An 18,775-nucleotide genomic window follows, 5' to 3' on the forward strand; every position below is an offset into this window, starting at 1 on the left:
TACTGTATTCATATATATACTATATATATGCTATATTCATATATATATGGATATGTGTATATGCACATATACCATTCATATACACTATATAATTTATATTCTCTGTGTATATAACATATGTACATATAGTAAAAACAATATGACAACCACCAAAAATAATTTTGAAAGGAACAGATTAAAAAAGTAATAAAGAATTGTAAATGGGTTGTTTGAAAGATTCAAATAATGCAAAGGAAGGTAGGCAGAATAAAAGAGAAAAAAATTTTAAAATATCAGAGCAACATAAAAAATGGTAGAACATATCGATAATTTTATCAAATGTAAGTGACATTTAAATGCTCTAGTTAATGACATAGGTTGTCATATTTAATAATTGGTATGAGAAAGCAAGTACATAAAGTCAACCATATACCACAGTGCACCTTTTTTTAATCTAGTGAAACCTCTACTTTGATTGCACAGAAATTAGACTAGGCTGAGTTCTGAAAGGTCAGATATAAGAAATGAAGACTACCATCTAATAGGGACTACACTTTGAAATTCTAATACACATTTATTTAAGTGCTCAAATTCAAACAAAACATTTTCCCTCTTTGAAATTTAGAATAGAGCCATTCTTACAGCTTTCTACTCTTTCATATATTTGAAGAATAGACGTCCTTATATTGATTTTATTTTGCCAACAGTTCTCCTATAGCAGGTACTTAAAAAAAATCTTAATATCTTCAAGGTTACTTATGGTTTTGGTTTTCAAATAAAAGAATGATTTCTAATAAAATGATGTAGTTTTAGCATATAACCTATTCAATCTTCTCTACTTTAAATCAACTTTAAATCACTTATAAAACCTAGTGTTATGTAAGTAGTTTTATACTGTATTCCTTAAGAATGAGGACAAGAAAAAAAATCTGTATATGTTCAATATGATGTCATTTTATTCTGAATATTTTCAATCTGCATTTGGTTGAATCTGTGGATTTAGAACCAGTGAATAGGAGGAGCTAACTGTAGTTCTTACATACATCTTGGCAAGTTATTCTTTCATCCTATTTTTAATGCATTTTTCCATGATATACCTATACATATGCTTAATTATTCTCTGCTTATTATCTAAATCACTATATATTTTATAGCACATTTTGATTAGGAAGTCCATCAGGATTTCTCAAATTAGAAATTTGAAGAGTAACATTTATTTCTCTCCTTCTCCAAAAAGCTGCTCCCCTGAATCAACACTTCCTATTTGCATTTGAGCACTACATCATCTTTCCCTTTGATGCATAACTTCATTTCAGGGAGCTATTTTAAGTGCTTCTTTGCACCATAAATTTACTTACATGAAATTTGTAAAAGGAACCACATTTTAAAAACTAATCTTAACTGGAGTTTTAACCTTCTGAATCTATCTCTTTGTGGTGAGCATTATCTATTTTAATGATTCTGTCTCCCATCTGCTCTCAAATATTAACCTTCATTTAAAACTAGAAACTGAAACTAAGAGCTAGAAAAAATGTTTCCAGTCTACAGAGTCCATTAATATTTTACCATAGACAAAAGTCTCAAAAATTGGAAAATTAAAATTCTCTGTTTAACAGAATAGTACATTTTAGGGAAAATCTATATATAACATTCAATGATTTATTTGTGACAACTTTTGAAACATGATTCATAGCATGTTTCTACTTTGCCCTCATATTCCTATTTTCAAACAGAATGATTTCAGAAGATGAGCATAATTTAAGATCTGATTCTTTGGGTATCAATCCTTTATTCACCACTTATTATCTATGACCCTTGGCAGTGTTTCATTTTCTCTTGCATCAGAATCACCATGTGTAAAATGAGGAATGTGCTAGAACCTGATTCACAATCTGGTTAGGGTATTTAAGTGAATTAATTACTGTAAGCACTGAGAATGCCATCTGATTCACACAAAATTCTATAATGATATTTTTTTACTTATGCAAATACTTTTCTATTAATTATTTCTAAACACTTCTGTTCTGAAAAGTTTTGGTCCTTGTCAAAATTTGCTTGATGGTCAAGAAACACAAACTGAGTAATAATGAGTCCTCTAAAAAAGAGAGCTTATTTGCTACAATGATTTGCTTTCACTATAAAATTGTTCTCCTTTATGCCATTTGTGTGAAATAGTAACATTAAAAGATCATCATTCTCATCATTGCTATATATGGTTAATATCCAGAAAAACAAAGCAGCTGTTATCTGTAATTTATTTCCTACAAAGTATTTACAAATTTTTTATTCCATGAAATGAAAAGTTTGTAAACCATTGAATTAGAAAATCTACCCCAATGTATATTTCCCTGGTGCTATTAATTTGTAAAGCATTTGTAATGTAGTGGAAATACACCGGATATAAAACGAGAAGACCTGTGTTACTATCCATTTCTGTTTGTCAGTTATTTTGCCACAATAAGTAAATAACTTAGCTTTTCTTAATTTAAATTTTCTTATCTTAAGAACAGGTAAAATGCATTTCTGTTTTGAAAGAAGTAACTCATACCAGAGTTGGACTCCAGACAAAACTACCTATAAAATGGTATGAAGTACTGAGTCACTATTGTAACTACTTTCAGGCATCCAAAAAAATGCAATTTCAGAATGAAAAAATAAAAATAAAAAAGGAGCAGTTTAAGACAATTCCTTTCCTTGAATGAAAACAAACAAGGTGAGATCCAAAATTTCTTGATTATCCTAGATTTCTGCCATACAGTGCATTGTGATTTATATCTAGATGCTCCCCCCAAGCCTCAAGCACTCAGAGATGGGCCCTTTAGAAGGCTATTGTATTACTGGGGCTTTATGGCTGCCTTGCTGTTAGTAGTTGAGGTCTGATTGGACAGGCAGGTCCCTGAGGACTTGATACGATGGTGTTATCTATCTTTGTGGCTCATATCTTCACTCTGCTTCTTGGCAGCAAGGACAGGAGCAGCCTTTTCTGCAGAGGCCTGTCCACCCTGGAACTTCTATTCTGGAGCAGCTGGCCATGCAAAGAATAAAATTTCTAAAATGTTGTGTAAAATAAACCTCTCCTCCTTTAAGTTTCAGGTATTGGTTATCTTACCCAGCAAGGAGGAAAGTGATTAAGACAGGCTACTTTGCCAACACAGTAGGAAGAATGAGCCAAATATAAGTAAAAATCTCAAGTGGGGACACTTAATGAGAACTTGTAGCCTATTTAGGTAGCAGAATTTATAGGACAAGATATTTGAGAAGGGAAAATTGTTGAGGGTAAACTAATGCTTAGAAGCTGCATGAAAGTTATCCAGTCAGTCATTGATCAGTTTGGGGCTGAAAAAAAAAAATATATCAAAGCACAATGTTATGTGATTCTGTGAATTTTCACTCTGGATCCGAAACAACAATTTTAACACTCCAGTGACAATTTACCCAGAGCCCAGAGAAATTATGCAGCTCATCAGCTGCTATCATTTGAATATAGTTTGTCCCCTAAGGAGCTCATTGAAATTTAATCACAATAATGAGCTATTAAAAGTTAGGATCTGGTAAGACCTGGTAAGAGGTGATTAGGGCTGTGTCTTTGTGAGTGAATTAGCTTATTCATGCAATCAATGGATTGATGTGTAATAAGTTATCTCTTAGAAAATAATGAGGACTAGGTCTCTCACACATTTCCTGTTCCTTGTCCCTTGAAGCCCTGCACCACTTTAGTATCCTTCAAAGGAAGAAGGGCATCATGAAATGCAGCCTTTCAAGCTTGGACTGGAACTGAGAGAAGCAAAATTAAACTCTTTTACTTATCATTTACCCTGTATTTGCTGTTAAATTACGAGTGTACAATGCACTTTGGTTTGCATTGAGTTTCGCAGAAGAAAACCATTTTAAGCAAGACTATGTTCAAGAATAAGGGGGAAGATGTAGGACTACATGTTCAAAATTTGATAATCCTTAACAGTAAGTAAACCCACATTTTATAGTCAACGGGGTTTTCAGAAGAAAATCATTAACTGTTTAAAAATTTTTTTGACATTATCTAGACTTCATAATAAATATTACAGAAAATGTTCAGCTTATAATACAAAATTAAATGTTCAAAAGAAAAATGAATATGAAAACCATGGTCAAAAGAAAAGACACTTTATAGTAATAATATAATTATATAGCTCAGATAGTAGAATTAACAAAAAAATATGAAACAGAGCTGCTGTTATGAATGTTTTCAAGGACTTTACCAAATAGAAGTAGTAAATAAACAAATGGAAAATATAAAAATGTGAGAAATTCAGAACACAGTTGCCTTAGTCTGTCCATGCAACTCTGAGAAAATGCTTTAGACTGGGTTATTTGTGAAGAAAATAAATTTATTTCTCAGAATTTTAGAGGCTGAGAAGTCCAAGACTATAGGCTTGCTCTTCAGAGATGGTGCCATCTAGGTATCCTCATTTGCCAGAAGGATAGGGCAAAATAGGGCTTGCTACTTCCTTGGGATCCTTTTATGAGAACCCAAATCTCATTTATTAAGGCAAAGCCACTTTGGTTTAATTAAGCCCTAAGTCTTTACTTCTTAATATTATTGCACTAGGGTTTAAGTTTTAATTTCAATTTTGGGGGGCAAAAATGTGCAAATCATAGTATCCAAAGTATAATTTAATTAGTTAAAGAAGTCATTCTTTGTAATTTTGTGTAAATACTGTAAGACTTGAATAGGCTAAAGTGACTCCATGCTAATAGGCCAGACTGTGCTTCTTCATATGCTAATTGCTACCTTGGTTAAGAGCCCACCCAGGGGCAAATGGTTTGACAAATGGTGACCCTAGAACATTTCCTGCATAAGATAAGCAATGTGTTTGCAGTCTTGTTCTGTGAATTCCCTGACTCTTTGTTTAGAAAAACCTTATAAAAAGTACCTCAGCCCCTGAGCAGTTGCCTCTCTGAGCCACCTGGCTCCGGGAGTGCCGTCTGGCCAGACTAATAAAGGTCTCTTTACCATCTAGCCTGGTGTGTTCCTTCCTGGGTTTCTCGGTTCTCCGTCGTGTTTCCGGAGCCTCGCTGGGTGTTAGGGCCCAGCATCGTGGAGGCCTTTCGGCTGTTCACGCTCCGTGGAGTGGAAGTGAGACTTTAGGTCTTACAATACCAATAGTTTCTCTAGTGTGAATGACTATACTTGTACATAAGATCCTAATGGTATAATTGAAAATGTGAAATAGGAAGAAAAGGGATAAAGGTGTAGGGGAAGTGGGAAGGGTAGGGGAAAAGAAATAAGGGAAAAGAAAAAATATGAGAAAATGAAAAAAATGGAAATAAAGTTTTTGTAATTAGGGAAGGGAGAAGGGGGTGAAGGGAGGGTAAGGGTAAGGGAAAAAATGAGAACCAAGACCTGTCATGTAGAGGTACAAGATCCCATGATGAATGTAACTGTACGGTATACCTAAAATGTACCAATAAACTCAGGAGGAAAAAAAAAAAGAAATATTGGATATTGGTATCAACAGATTGAAAGTAGCAAAAGAAAATTAAATTAGGAAAAGTAAACAAAAATAGCAACAATGTAATTTCTTAGAAGAGAAAATGTTTTCAGAAAATAAAGATTCAGTAAATTATGAATGTTAAACAATTTGTGTTAGTCAGCTTTTCATTGCTATAAAAAACACCTGTGATAATCAACTTGTAAAGATACAAAATGTTTATTTATCTCAGAATTTTAGTGGTTTCAGGACATATTTTATTTGCCTTGTTGCTTGGGCCTAGACAGCACATCATAGTAGGAGCCTAAGACAGAAGAAAACTTATGGCTCAAAGGTGAAGAAAGAAAAGCAGAGGGACTGAGGTCCTACTATCCCCTTCTAAAGCATTCCTCTCCGTGTTCCCAGTGACATAAAGTCCTCCCATTATGACCCATCCCCTAAAGATTCCACAATGTCTTAGTAGTGCTAAGCTGGGGACTAATCCTACACACTGTAGACTTTAGGGGAAGTCGAGATCCAAATGTGTGTGTGTGTGTGTGTTTAAAATAAAGGTAAAATAAAACTTCATATAAGACCAAAAATATTTTACGACCAACAGACTTGCACAAGAACAAATAGTAAAAGAAGTTACTCATTTTGAAGGAATCAAGGATATACAGAAAAGGATTAAAAGCACTGAAAACTAAAAATGTGGAGAATGCAAATATCACTACACATCTGTATGTTTATTCTCCTAACTCTTCTCTTAATGTTTAAAGGAATGAAACTATGTAAAACAAAATAGTAATATGTTACATATAGTTTTTATATATTATATCTATGAATACATAAAATTGTGCAAAGTTATCACATTTTTATTAAGAATGACTGATCAATTTTTTAGAAGCCTTGTAAACAAGTAATATAATTTTATATTTTCCTTATTTAGATTGTCAGGGTAGTGGATTATTTTAATTGACTTGTGAAGACTGATCCAGCTTTCCTTTCACAGAAGAAGCCCACTTAGCCATGGCATACAGATACACACATATATTACATTTGCCAATATTTTGTGAAAATTGTGCATTTATGTTTACAGGAGACATTTCTTTTTTTATCTGTGTTCATGAGAGTCTTTCGTTGTACTTTCTTTGGTGTTGTGTTTGCTTTTGATCTCAGGGTGTGTACAGCTCCAAAAATGATTTGCAAGTATTTCCTCTTCTGTTTTCTAGTGTTGAATAAATGTTATTTCTTATTTAAAACTACAGTAAGATACATCTATGAAATCACCTGGATCTGAAAGTAGCTTTTAAGATTGTTTTTCATGACATTTCATTTATTTGATCATGAATTAAAGAGATGCATGCATATTTATATGTTTTCTTTCATACTAGGTAATTATTTTTGTTCAATTTATGTATATTTGAGGTGGTAGCATATATCATTTAAGTTCTAAAAGTCAGAAGTAAAAAAAAAAAAACCCAAAAACATAAAAATCAAGGAAAAAGACTTGAAGAGACACTTTGCCTAAGAGGATATATACTAATCACATGGAAATATATTCAACATACTTGGCAAAATGATACAGTGACCAGAATGGCTATAGTTCTTGTACAATTACAATATAAAATAAATCAACTTTACATACAGTAAGATTACATTTATATGACCATGATGAAGACATCCCAATGTACCGGGTCTGAGGTTGGGGAAAGAAGAGAATATTATATATTCTCAAACAGAAGCATTTGGCAAAATTTTCTTTTTGTTTGCCAACTGTACATTGGGTGATGAACACAACTGTTGTCATTTTTCCTACATGAACGTGAACATGGCCATTTTTTCCAGAATTGTGAAACTAATTAAGTTCATGAATTGAGGTAGCACTGTAGATAGTGTCTCATATAAGAGAACCCATGTGATGTTGTTGGGCATCTGACTTATTTCACTTAACATTATATTCTCAAGTTGCATCCATTCGCTTACCAGTGCCCCAAGTTTATTTTGCTTTATGGCAGAGTAGTACTCCATTGTGTATAAATACCTTATTTTCTTTATCTGTTCATCTGTGGATGGACAATATACTGTTTCTAATATCTAGCTATTATAAACGTGGCTGCTACAAATATGGATGTGATTGCAACCCTGTAATACGTGAATTTTACTCTTTTGGGATGCATAGAAGGTGGATAGCTAGGTAAAATTCTTATCTTTCTTCTTCCTCCTACTCCTCCTTCTTCTTTTTGTTTGTTAAAGAATCTCTGATTTCCATAGTGGTTGCACTAGTTTATATTCCCACAACAATGTGGCACAGTTCATTTTCTCCCACATTCTTGCCAGCATTTGCTATTATTTGATTTCTTTAAATAATAGCCATTCTTTCTTGGGTAAAGTAGTACTCACTATAGTTTTGATATCTATTTTTCAAATGGCCAGGGAAGTTGAACATCTTTTTTCATGATTTGAATTACGTCTGAGAAGTGTCTATTCATTTGACTTACCCATTTTTGATTGGGTCATTTATTTTGGGAAGTTAAATGTGTCTGGGGTTGATTTTACTTCTTTTATTCGGTTCTGTTGAACCACACACCTATTTCTGTTCCAGAACCATGCTATTTAAGCATAGTAACTTTGTAGTAATAACTTCAACTCTGGGATTGCGATTTCTCTTGCTTTTCTTTTGTTATTTTAGATTGCTATTTTGGATCTCTGCTGGTTCTATACGAAGTTTAGGATTGTTTCTTTTGGATCAGTGATAAATAAATTTGGTATTTTGGGGGGATCACATTAAAACTACATCAGTTTTTGACGTATAGCTATTTTTAATATATTGGTTCTTCCTATTCAAGAAAAGAGACATCTTCCCATTCCTGATATCCTCCTCAGTTTCTTGTTTCAGTCTAATATAATTTTCATTGTAGAGGTCTTTTTGTTTCCTTAGCTAGGATAATATCAAAGCATTTAATTTTGTTTGATGTTACAGTGAATGGTATTTTCCTAATTGCCTTGTCAGTTATTTCATTATTAGTATATAAGAATGCCATTGATTTCTGTGATTATTTTGTGTCATGCTATGTTGCTATACTATTAATTCTTAGAGATTTTTAATGGAATTTTTGGATTTTGTAAGAAAATCATGTCATCTACAAAAATGATTCTTTGACATCATCCTCTTCTATACAAATCCCTTTTATTTCTTTCTCTTGACTGATTGCTCTGGCTAATATTTTGAGAACTATGTTGAATAGTGGTATGATAGTGGACATCTTTGTCTTTTTATTTTTATTTTTCTGGTATAGGGATCAAACTCAGGATCTTGCGTTTGTGAGGCAGGTGTGGCTCCATTGAAACAAAGATCTGTCTCCTTTTTCCTGACTTTAGGTCAAAAGCTATTAGTGTGACACCATTTAATATGATGTTTGCAGTAGGTTGGTCATGATCGGCTTTTATGAGCTTGATATATAGTCCATCATACCTATTTTCTTCAGCGTTTTTTTTTTTTTTTTCATGGAGGTTGCTGTATATTGAAGGCATTTTCTTCATCTATTGAGAAGATCATGTGATTTTTGTCCTTGCCCTTATTTATGTGATGAATTAGATTTATTGATTTCTGTATTGTGAAACTTAGGATAATGTCTATCCATTCGTGGTGTATGTTTTTTTTGATGGATAATTTGTTGCATTCATTTTGTCACTATCTTGTTGAGAAGTTTTGAATCTTTGTTCATTAGAGATATTGTAGTTCTCTTTTTTGAGAGAACTAAAAAGCCTCGACTGACTTTGGAATTAGAATAATGCTAGCTTCTTGTAATGATTTCTGGGGTGCTCCTTCTTCTCAATTTTATTAAAGAATTTGAAAAGTAGTGCATTGCATTAGATCTTCCCTGCAATTCTTGTAGAATTCAGTAGTGAATCTATTAGGTTCTGGGCCTTTCTTAGTTGGTGAGATTTTGTTACTACTTCAATTTCATTGTCTCTTATTGTAATAGTCAAGATTATCTCAATTTGTTCTGAGCTCTCCAAATTTTAGGCATATATGTTTGTGAAGTAGTTATTAATAATTTTCTGGAATTCCGTGGTATCCATTTTGATGTCCCCTTTTTCATTGTTTATTGGTATATTTTAGGTATACAGTACAGTTACATTATCATTGTGATTTTGTACCTTTACGTGACATATTTTGGTTCTTATTTTTCCCCATACCCCTGCCCTCCCTTCACCCGCTTCACCCTTCCCTATTTACAAAGACTTTGTTTCCATTTTTCCCCTTCTCATATTTTTTCTTTTCCCTTCTTTCCTCTCCCCTACTCTTCCCACATACCCCACTCCTTTTGTCATTTTTCATTTCTAATTGCATGGATTTGTGTCTTTTCTTTCCTTTTTTTCTTTCATAAGATTCTCTGAGAGTTTACCTGTTTTATTATTTCAAGAACCAACTCATTGATGTATTAATCCTTTGTCTTATTTTATTCTCCATTTCATTGATTTCTTCTCTGTTTTTTATACTTTCCTTCTTTGTACAAACCCTAGATTCAAACTGTTCTTCTTTTCTAGGACAATCTAGGCTGAAAGTTGTTTTCTTATAGGGCTTAAAACACTGCATTCCAAATTCTCTTTTCCTTTAAAATTTGTGTCGGGAAGTCTGTTGTGTTGTGATGGGTTGTTGCTTTTCAAGATATTGTTCTCATGTTGAATTTCTGATATTTTAATTGTTATGTGATGTAGTGTGTTTGTTTTTCTAATCATAGCTATTGCATGTTCTATATGCCTCAATTATCTAAATGTTAACATCTCTTTTCAGGTTTGGAAAGTTTTCTGCTATCACTTTTATAAACAGGTTATTTTACACACTTTGTGTAATCTTCTCATTTTTCATTAATTGCAATTATTCTTATATTAGACTGCATTGAGTCATCTAGAAGCTATTGGATGCATTTTGCATATCCCCCTGTTGTTTTTAAGATATCTTTCATTAACTGATCAGTAATCACAGCTCTGTCTTCTAGATCTGACACTCTATAACCTCGCATTGCTTTCTTCTCCTGCCTATCCTTTCAGTTATATTTTTAATCTCCCTACTTCAGTTTAGAAAAATTTTATGGGTATCTGTCCTTTTTATGCTGGTCATTCATAGTTTTCATCTTTCTTTAGCACCACTAGAATTTTATTAATATTTTATCTAGATTCACTAGTCATTTGTTTTGTTAGGGTCATTATCTATTTAGATACACTTTTAAATTCTCTAAGCATATTTTCGAATTGCTTTGCTGCCTCCATTAGCAGCCTTTCAGCTTTTCTACTAGGTGGCTTATGACCTCCCCCTCTGCATGAGCCCAAGGTTTTGGGGGAGTTGAAGGTTTTAGAGAAGTTTTGTATCCTTGTCCTCTCATGTTTCTATTGTTACTTTTTGCTTGTTTCTTTTCTGTGTTTGATTCTTTTACTGAGTTTTTTAAAACTCAGTCCCATTATTGTTTATAACCCCTGAACAATCCAGATATTGGCACACAGAGAAAACCATCTGACAGCAATAATGATGGCACCTTGGCTATAGTGGAAAAATTAGCAGCAACAATGGCTGTCAAATATAAACTAAATATACACAAACTTTAGAACCACCTGTCAACTTGCTTAACCAGAACAAAGAAGCCTATGATTTTAGTGTAGATAGTTAGGCAACCCAGGTAATGATCTATAGTAAATCAGAGCACTAATTTCTGCTGGATATAGGCAATCAGGCAAGAGTTCAAGCAGACCACTGGACCAAATGCCATCTCCTTCAGAGCTACCCTCTCTGAAGGTTGCACCCAGCATATGATCTAACATAACTATGACCAACTACAGACACCATCACCTTTCTGGCCTGAACTAGAGCTTCTCATGGTGTCTTGGTCTAGGTCTCACATTCTCCTAGCATATCTCTGAATGCTGTCTCTCACCTGGTCTCTGATGCAGGATAATCCTTCAGTCCTGGATTGAAACACTTCTAGCTGTTGATGTCATTCTGAATCAGGTTGGTTTTTTGATTATCACCTCTGCTGCCCTCTGCTAAGGAGAACTAATGTGTACAGAAAGCTAGGATTTGGTAGTGTGAATGTATCCCTCACCACCACCACACAGTAACAAGGTGCCCAGTGTCAGTGATGGGGTGCATGAGGTGGCAGTGTCCTAATTTGGATCTTAACTGTCTTCCAAAGGCCTATTTGTCAAAGCATTAGTCCCAAGCTTGCTGCTTTTGGGAAGCTGTGGAATCTGTAATGGGCAGTGCCAAATGGTAGTACTCTAGACACGGGGACTCTCTTGGAGGAAATATTAGGACTTCAGACTCTTTCTTCCTGTTTTGGCACTGAGGCAAATGGTTTGATCTTTCATGTGTTTCAAGACACATGAAAAGACATACTGCCCCCCTAAACCAAAAAGCAATAGATCAACCAATCTAGGACTGTAGCCTCCAAAACCTTTTCACTTCATAACCAGATTTCAAACATTTGTTATAGCAATAAAAATCGATCACAATAGCACATTGGAAATTACACTTAATCCTTAAGTGAACAAAAGTTTAACAGCTGTAATAAGGCAGCACATATCTGTGATATGATCTATGTGGAATGTAAATAAACCTTTTATTCATCTGTATAGACCACTTCAATTAACCTCTCAAACATCAGACACAAATCTGAAGCAGAAAAATATTGTGCCAAGGAGACAGTTAAATATTTATGTCAGCTACTCAAAAGAAACTATGCTTTTGAAATTTGTAAAACCTTAAAAGTGGAAGAAACTAATTTTCTCTAGTAACAATTTTATTTTGATAGCATTTAAAATATCTTTCAATTTTGTTAATTTATTAAAAATATTTTAAGAGATGTACAACATAATTCATAGGTACAAGGCAATATAAGCAAATGAAAATACTTCAGTAATGAAAGTAAAAATACTATTCTGGAATGAAGTTGAAAATAGTGTGTATCTTATATAATTCTAATGAAAATTGATTGAATGAAAATTGTTCTAGATTTCTGAGTTGATTTCTAGAGAAAAAATAGAGAGCAATGCTTTTGCTTCAGTGTTGATTAATTAATTAATGCATGTGGATTCTTTTAGAGAAGGAGTGTATCTTGGGAAAGGTAGTTTTTTCCATTGAGGCAATTTCCAGAGAGTGCCAACCACTAAGGACACTAAGCATGTCTTCATGCTTCCCAGCACTGGGGAGAATTAAGTTTTCATTCCTTAAATATGATCTATATGGTAAATCACAGTGGTTACTACAAGAAGTTTAGAAAAGGTCATCGACTTAATACCAGTTGTAAGTATTTGGTGGGAAAAAATTTCCAGGGATTTTCATTTACTTTCAGGTTTTCAGTTAAATAGTTATGATTATGTTACCTCTTTTTATTTAGCATAGCAGTGCTCTAACCCTAGATATTTAATCATTCTCTTTTTATTGTGCTGTAAGTTAGATATATTTTTACATTTTATTAGAACAGAAACATTTTGATGTACTCAGCATAGAAGAGAGAACATTAGTGTAATCTGTTTTGTGCTAAGAGTAATATTACATTCTCACTTTTAAAACCCCTGGTATTTTATATAAAATTGAAGAGAACTTCTTCTAATAGATTAATACATTAATAATATCTTGCTATAACTTCTTCCTAATGAACCACAGCCTCATTTTTGTCTGAGCAATAAGATATTTGATCATCACTTATATGTAAGGTTTTTTTGTTTATTTATCTCTTTTTTTATAAAATGAGATCATTGTGCATGCTGCTTTTCAATTATTTAATGCAACAATAATAGATACAAGTAAATGTTTCAAATGTCTGTATTATACTATATTATACATAAGAATGCTATAATTTATCTCACAGTTACCCTATAGGTTTTGTCTCATAATGTTAATTGTAAGCAATATAGCACTGAACTTCTTGGTACTTAGATTTTTATATATATGTGAAAATATTTCTAAATATTATTTGAATTAATGTAAGATCACAGGTCTGAGGGGTGAGACAGTGTCCCAATCACAGCTTTTATAGGAACTATACAAGCTAACTCATTGTGCGATTACTGTGTGACTCACAGCATCATCAGGTATTATACAGAGTCAAGTATGGAGAAAGATAACTAAGACAGACAAGGAATGACTAGTGCTTGTCTCTTCACAGTCATATGTATCTTCGAGACTTAAATAATAGGCATTTTATTACTGATTTGAACAGAAAATGTTAGAAATATTAAGGCTAAATGATAACTTGCACTATAACCCTGGACGTTTTTATTCCCTCTCTGCTACCAGAATGACCTCTTATCATTCTTATACATCTTGTCAATTTCCTCAGGTTTCAGTTCCTAGATAGTAGTGTCCAACTGACTAAGGTTCGATTGTCCTTCTTCCAGGAAAGTTGTTTCTGCTGGGAGGTGCCCTTGTGGCTCCTATCTGTATCAAGTTTATTTCTCCTGATAGTCACTGGCCAGACTGAGATGCAAGTTAAGCTTGGTTGCATCAGTCAGTTGAGATACAGAACAAGCAACTCAACAAATTCACAATCAAAATTCTATAGAAACCTTTCTTACCAAATTGAATAATTATTAATCTATTGCATTCTTATGAAAACTATTTTAGCCAAAAATCCAACTAAATAAAACTACTTTCATTAGATATAATTCAATAGCTCTAAATTAGAAGTGATTTTACCCTTTAGGGAACACTTTTCTGTTTGAGGATACTTTTCTTTATAAGATTGTATGGGTCATTGGGGTGCTACTAGTGTCCTGTAAAGGTCTGAAGGGCTGACAGTCATCCTAGATACATAAAACAGCCCTCTGTTACTAAGTATTATCTGGACCAAGATGTCAGAAGTGCTATGCCTGAGAACCCTGATACAATTTCGGAAAACAGATCAGCGTAAGTATTACATATTTTATGATTACTTAAAAAGATTTCAGCTAGAAAGCTTTCAGTCTGTCTAATACTTTTATTGTTTCCTCACTTAACAAGCACAGATACACTGATTTTTCTTTACTTTCTTTTAAAACCCTTCCATCTATGGAAAGGTCATTCTCTGTCCAGAAATTACCATAGTAAATATCCTGTTTTTCATTTTTACATCCGGCATCATTATTAGCAAAGGTTCCTGGAGCTTAAATTTTTGCTACTCAAATAATTTCCATGACATACCTGAATGCCTTAGTCGTTTTGATTTACTTTGATTTTTTTTGTATGAGATTTGTATCTTGTACATTTGTTTTAGTCCATTGGGCTGCTCTAATAAAACACCTGATACTGAGTCGATATTTATTCAAAGTTACGGTGGCTTGGAAGTTCAAGATTGAGCACTAGCAGGTTTGGTTGTCTGTGACAGCTGCTTTCTGCTCCAACGCGGCATGTTGAAGAATGGTTACTGCACGCGCCTCAGAGGAGGAGCACTGTGCGCTCCCATGGCAGAAAGTGGTTCAAGTAAGCTGAACACCGCATGAAACCTCTGTTGGGCGGACTTGGATTCCATTCCTTGAGGAGGAGCCCTCTTGGCCTCGTCGCCTGTTAAAACACTCTGCTTCTCATCAACACATTTCTCTACACCTGCAGTTTAGAGAGGACACATTAACATCAGAGCAATATTTACAAAGTATTATCTTGAGTACTGTTTTGAGATAGCTCATTTTGTTTTGAACAATATATTCTTTCACAGGAAGCTTTTTGATTACCCAGCCCACCAGGAAATGCATATACACAGGGGACAAGATCAGACCGGTGTGTGGAGCGGAATTGGAGCCTGACGTGTGCACAAGGCTGCCTGCACCAGTCACTGCTCTGCCCTGAGAGATTTTCTCACTAAATGACCTGAGAAAGAATTGGAAATAGTCTTCCTGGAGTTGCTGTAATAACCTCTCTTCTTTTTCTCACCGTTAGTGATAAACAGTTTTAAAACTATCATACTTCTCAACTGGTTTATGGGTATTAGTAGTGACTCACCTCTGTCGTCTGTGTGTTTTGGCTACATCTAAGTCAGTAGGATCTAGGCCACCAAGGTCTACACAACTCCTCATTTCCTATTTGGGTAAAGGCTTTCAACTTATTATTTTATTGTTTGAAAGGAGAGTGCTCAAACATAAATAAATGAGGCAATCCATGTCAGTTGATTTTATAGTGTGTGTGTGTGTGTGTGTGTGTGTGTGTGCACGTGTGTGCGTGTCTGTGGGGTTTAAATTTTTACCAGAACCTTAATGAAGAAACCACAACTACAAATGGCACTGAAAGAGAAACGGAGTCAACGAGTCGACTCTTACCCTACCTGACAACTACTTTCCTTAGTATCTTTACATTCCTTGTTACCCTATTTCTAATTTAAACTGGCTATTCTAGGAGAATTTACACCATTGACCATAACAAGTGCTATGGAGCACAATTTTCTCCTGTATAATACCACTTGCTGGCTCTCAGTTTCCTCCAATATTGACAGGTGTTTGGTCAGAAACTAACACAAAGGCTGCCCAAGCTTCCCTGGTGGTTTTAGTGTAAGAGTGTGTGGGAACATTATTGCCAGGCTGGGAGTCATCAGCTTTAAGCCAAATCCTCCTGCCTTACAAAGAAAATATATTTCAGCTTAACAAGATCCACTGAAGTGATTTGGGAAGCTGAATTAAGCTATCCCTAATTGTTCCAATTATCAGGTTGCTACTAATTTTTCCTAGTACTATTTTTACATGTGTTTCTCACTGACTGATTTTTATTAACGAGGTACTTCTGAGAGGTGGCTATTCATATGTCTTGCAATACATACTGCATTCACCAATTTCTCTGTTTGGAACTTTTGGAAGTAAAGATGAAGCAGTTTTATCGCTTTCAGCATCTAATGAAGTCACTAGGCTACATGTTTAAACTTGAGGTTATTATTTTTTAAAAGTAATTATGTGTAAGTATTTAATTTTATGGACTTCAAGAACAAAGATTTGAATCTCATGCCATGTAACCCATTGAAGGTAACACTAAAAAAATAATTTCTCTGGCTCTCTGGTCAACATTCTTCTCCTTCGTTCTACCAGATACAGTATAATTTAGTTCCATCCATTTAGGGACGTACATAGCTTAGTAACACATTTACCCTCACATTTGGTGTGAGGGTATTTTGAAAACGTAACACTTTACCTTTCTAATATATGTCTTATAAATGCAGCATAAATTTAAAAAACATTTAGGACTCATATGTAAAAAGTTAATAAAGCTATTTAGACCCCATTTGTCAACTAGCATATTGGACACTTATAGATTTTGAGCTCTGCTGCCACACCAAAATCTCATATTTTGGTGCTGATTCATTAGGAAAAAAATTTGAATGTTCTAATAATAGTGAAATGTATTTATTTATATGTTAAATCATATGAATATAAAATACTCATTAAGTCAGAACAAATTGGGAACAGCTCCCTTTTTAAAATGCAAACCTGTCTCTTTATCGAATTTGCCATATATATATCCCTATTATAGAAATCTGTAACGAATAACATTTGAGTGTTTCTCATTCATTAACATTTTGTTCTCAAATGGAGTCGTTAGTCTTTACTTTGATTATGATTTGATTCTATGTTTCTGTTGCCTCAATCCTGTATGGCTTCTGCCAAAAGATTGACAATCGATGTTAAGAACGGTGTCCATTTACGGGTCAGTCTGTAACAGCCACAGCTGAGATCAGGCTGCTAGTTTCTCCAGGTTAGGTCAGAGTGGGGCTGTTTTCACTCTGATGTTGGTAACTATTGTATAAACTTGCTGTTATTCCTTTGACATTATAACACAAGTATCCCCTATGTCATTGAAACTTCATCCTGTGTAACACTTTACAACATTTTCTAAATGCAAATGTTCAGTGCAAAGAACTTAGCATAATTTGAAAAGAGCAAGAAAAAGTAACACACAAACTATCAATTTTAATACAGTATTCTGTGTCACATTTTTAATCTTTTGGTGAACTTTTATTTATTTTTAACTTCTCATTTTATAATGATCATTTATGTGATTATATGTTTTTTTTCACTATGGTTAAAATGCATCCATGCAAAATTCCCTTGCACATATCTACCATGACTTTATTAACAATCAAACCTTGAAATTTACATTATTTTGTGACAAAATGGGAATAATGTACTTTATCTAGATTAGAAGATTGTCTTAAATTATAGTTCTGGGTCCAGTGAAATCTAATTACATTTTATGGCATTTTTTTCCCAAATTACACTCTAAACAGGCAGTCACAATGACTATTCCACCAGCAATACACAAGGGTGCCTATTTTGACACAACTTTATTGCCCGGTAGTACACTAAACGAACCGTAATTCTTCCTGATTTACTTTCCAGGGGGAAAAAAGTTTTCCGCTTATTTTTCAGATAAAATGCTTTCATATAACTTAATTTTGTTTGAATAAAAACCATTTTTGAATAGAGTAGGGCTAAAGTTTCTGGGAAATAGCCTTTGAACTAATTTATTTATTTATTGGTACCGGTGATCCAACTTGGGTCCTTGAGCTTGCTAGGCAGGCAGCTGAATCACTGAGCTAAATCTTTGAATTTAAATATTACCTTTTTTTTCTTTCCATAGTACATCCTTTGTATGGTTCTTAAAAGGATATCATTAGAAGATTTAGCTGAAGTTACTTTAGTATATGTACTGCTGAAGCAAGCGCAACTGAAGTTGTTTTATACAGTGGACTGATGGACTTAATAAATGACAATATATAATAGACCTGCTAAATTAACATTTTTGCTTTTATAATATATGATTTGGGATTTTTAAAGTATTTTATTTACAGAAGAATGATAAAAAGTAGAATGCTGGAATGGAAAATTGATGATTTTTAACTTAATAATAACAATGATTTAAAGACAAAAGGCCAAAATTCAAGAATTAATTAGCATTTATTGATACAGATAACATTTATATTTAAAGGAAAGATACTATGTGAAGTCATTGTTAAAGTGCACATTCAAAACAGAATGTAGATAGCACACATTGTCAATATCTGCAATTTAGTATTTAGAAAATTTATTTTCTCCAAGGGGAAAAAAATGAGAACCAAGACCTGTCATGCAAAGGTACAAGTTCCCGATAATGAATGTAACCATACTGTATACCTAAAATGTACCAATAAACTCAATTAAAAAAAAAGAAAATATATTTTCTCCATATTCACAGTGTGTGTTTTTTATTTAAGATTTTCCATGTTCTGACATTTTAATTGTTTCAGAAAAAAATGTTAGAATCCACAAGATTTTACTCTTATCACTGAAAGCTTCACCCTGAAAACAACGCATCTCAGCTCAGGCAGAGTTTACAACTATGTATATATATA

Source organism: Fukomys damarensis, unplaced genomic scaffold (genome assembly GCF_012274545.1).
Source record: "Fukomys damarensis isolate Sample0158 unplaced genomic scaffold, DMR_v1.0_HiC HiC_scaffold_38, whole genome shotgun sequence".
NCBI classification, from domain to species: domain Eukaryota; kingdom Metazoa; phylum Chordata; class Mammalia; order Rodentia; family Bathyergidae; genus Fukomys; species Fukomys damarensis.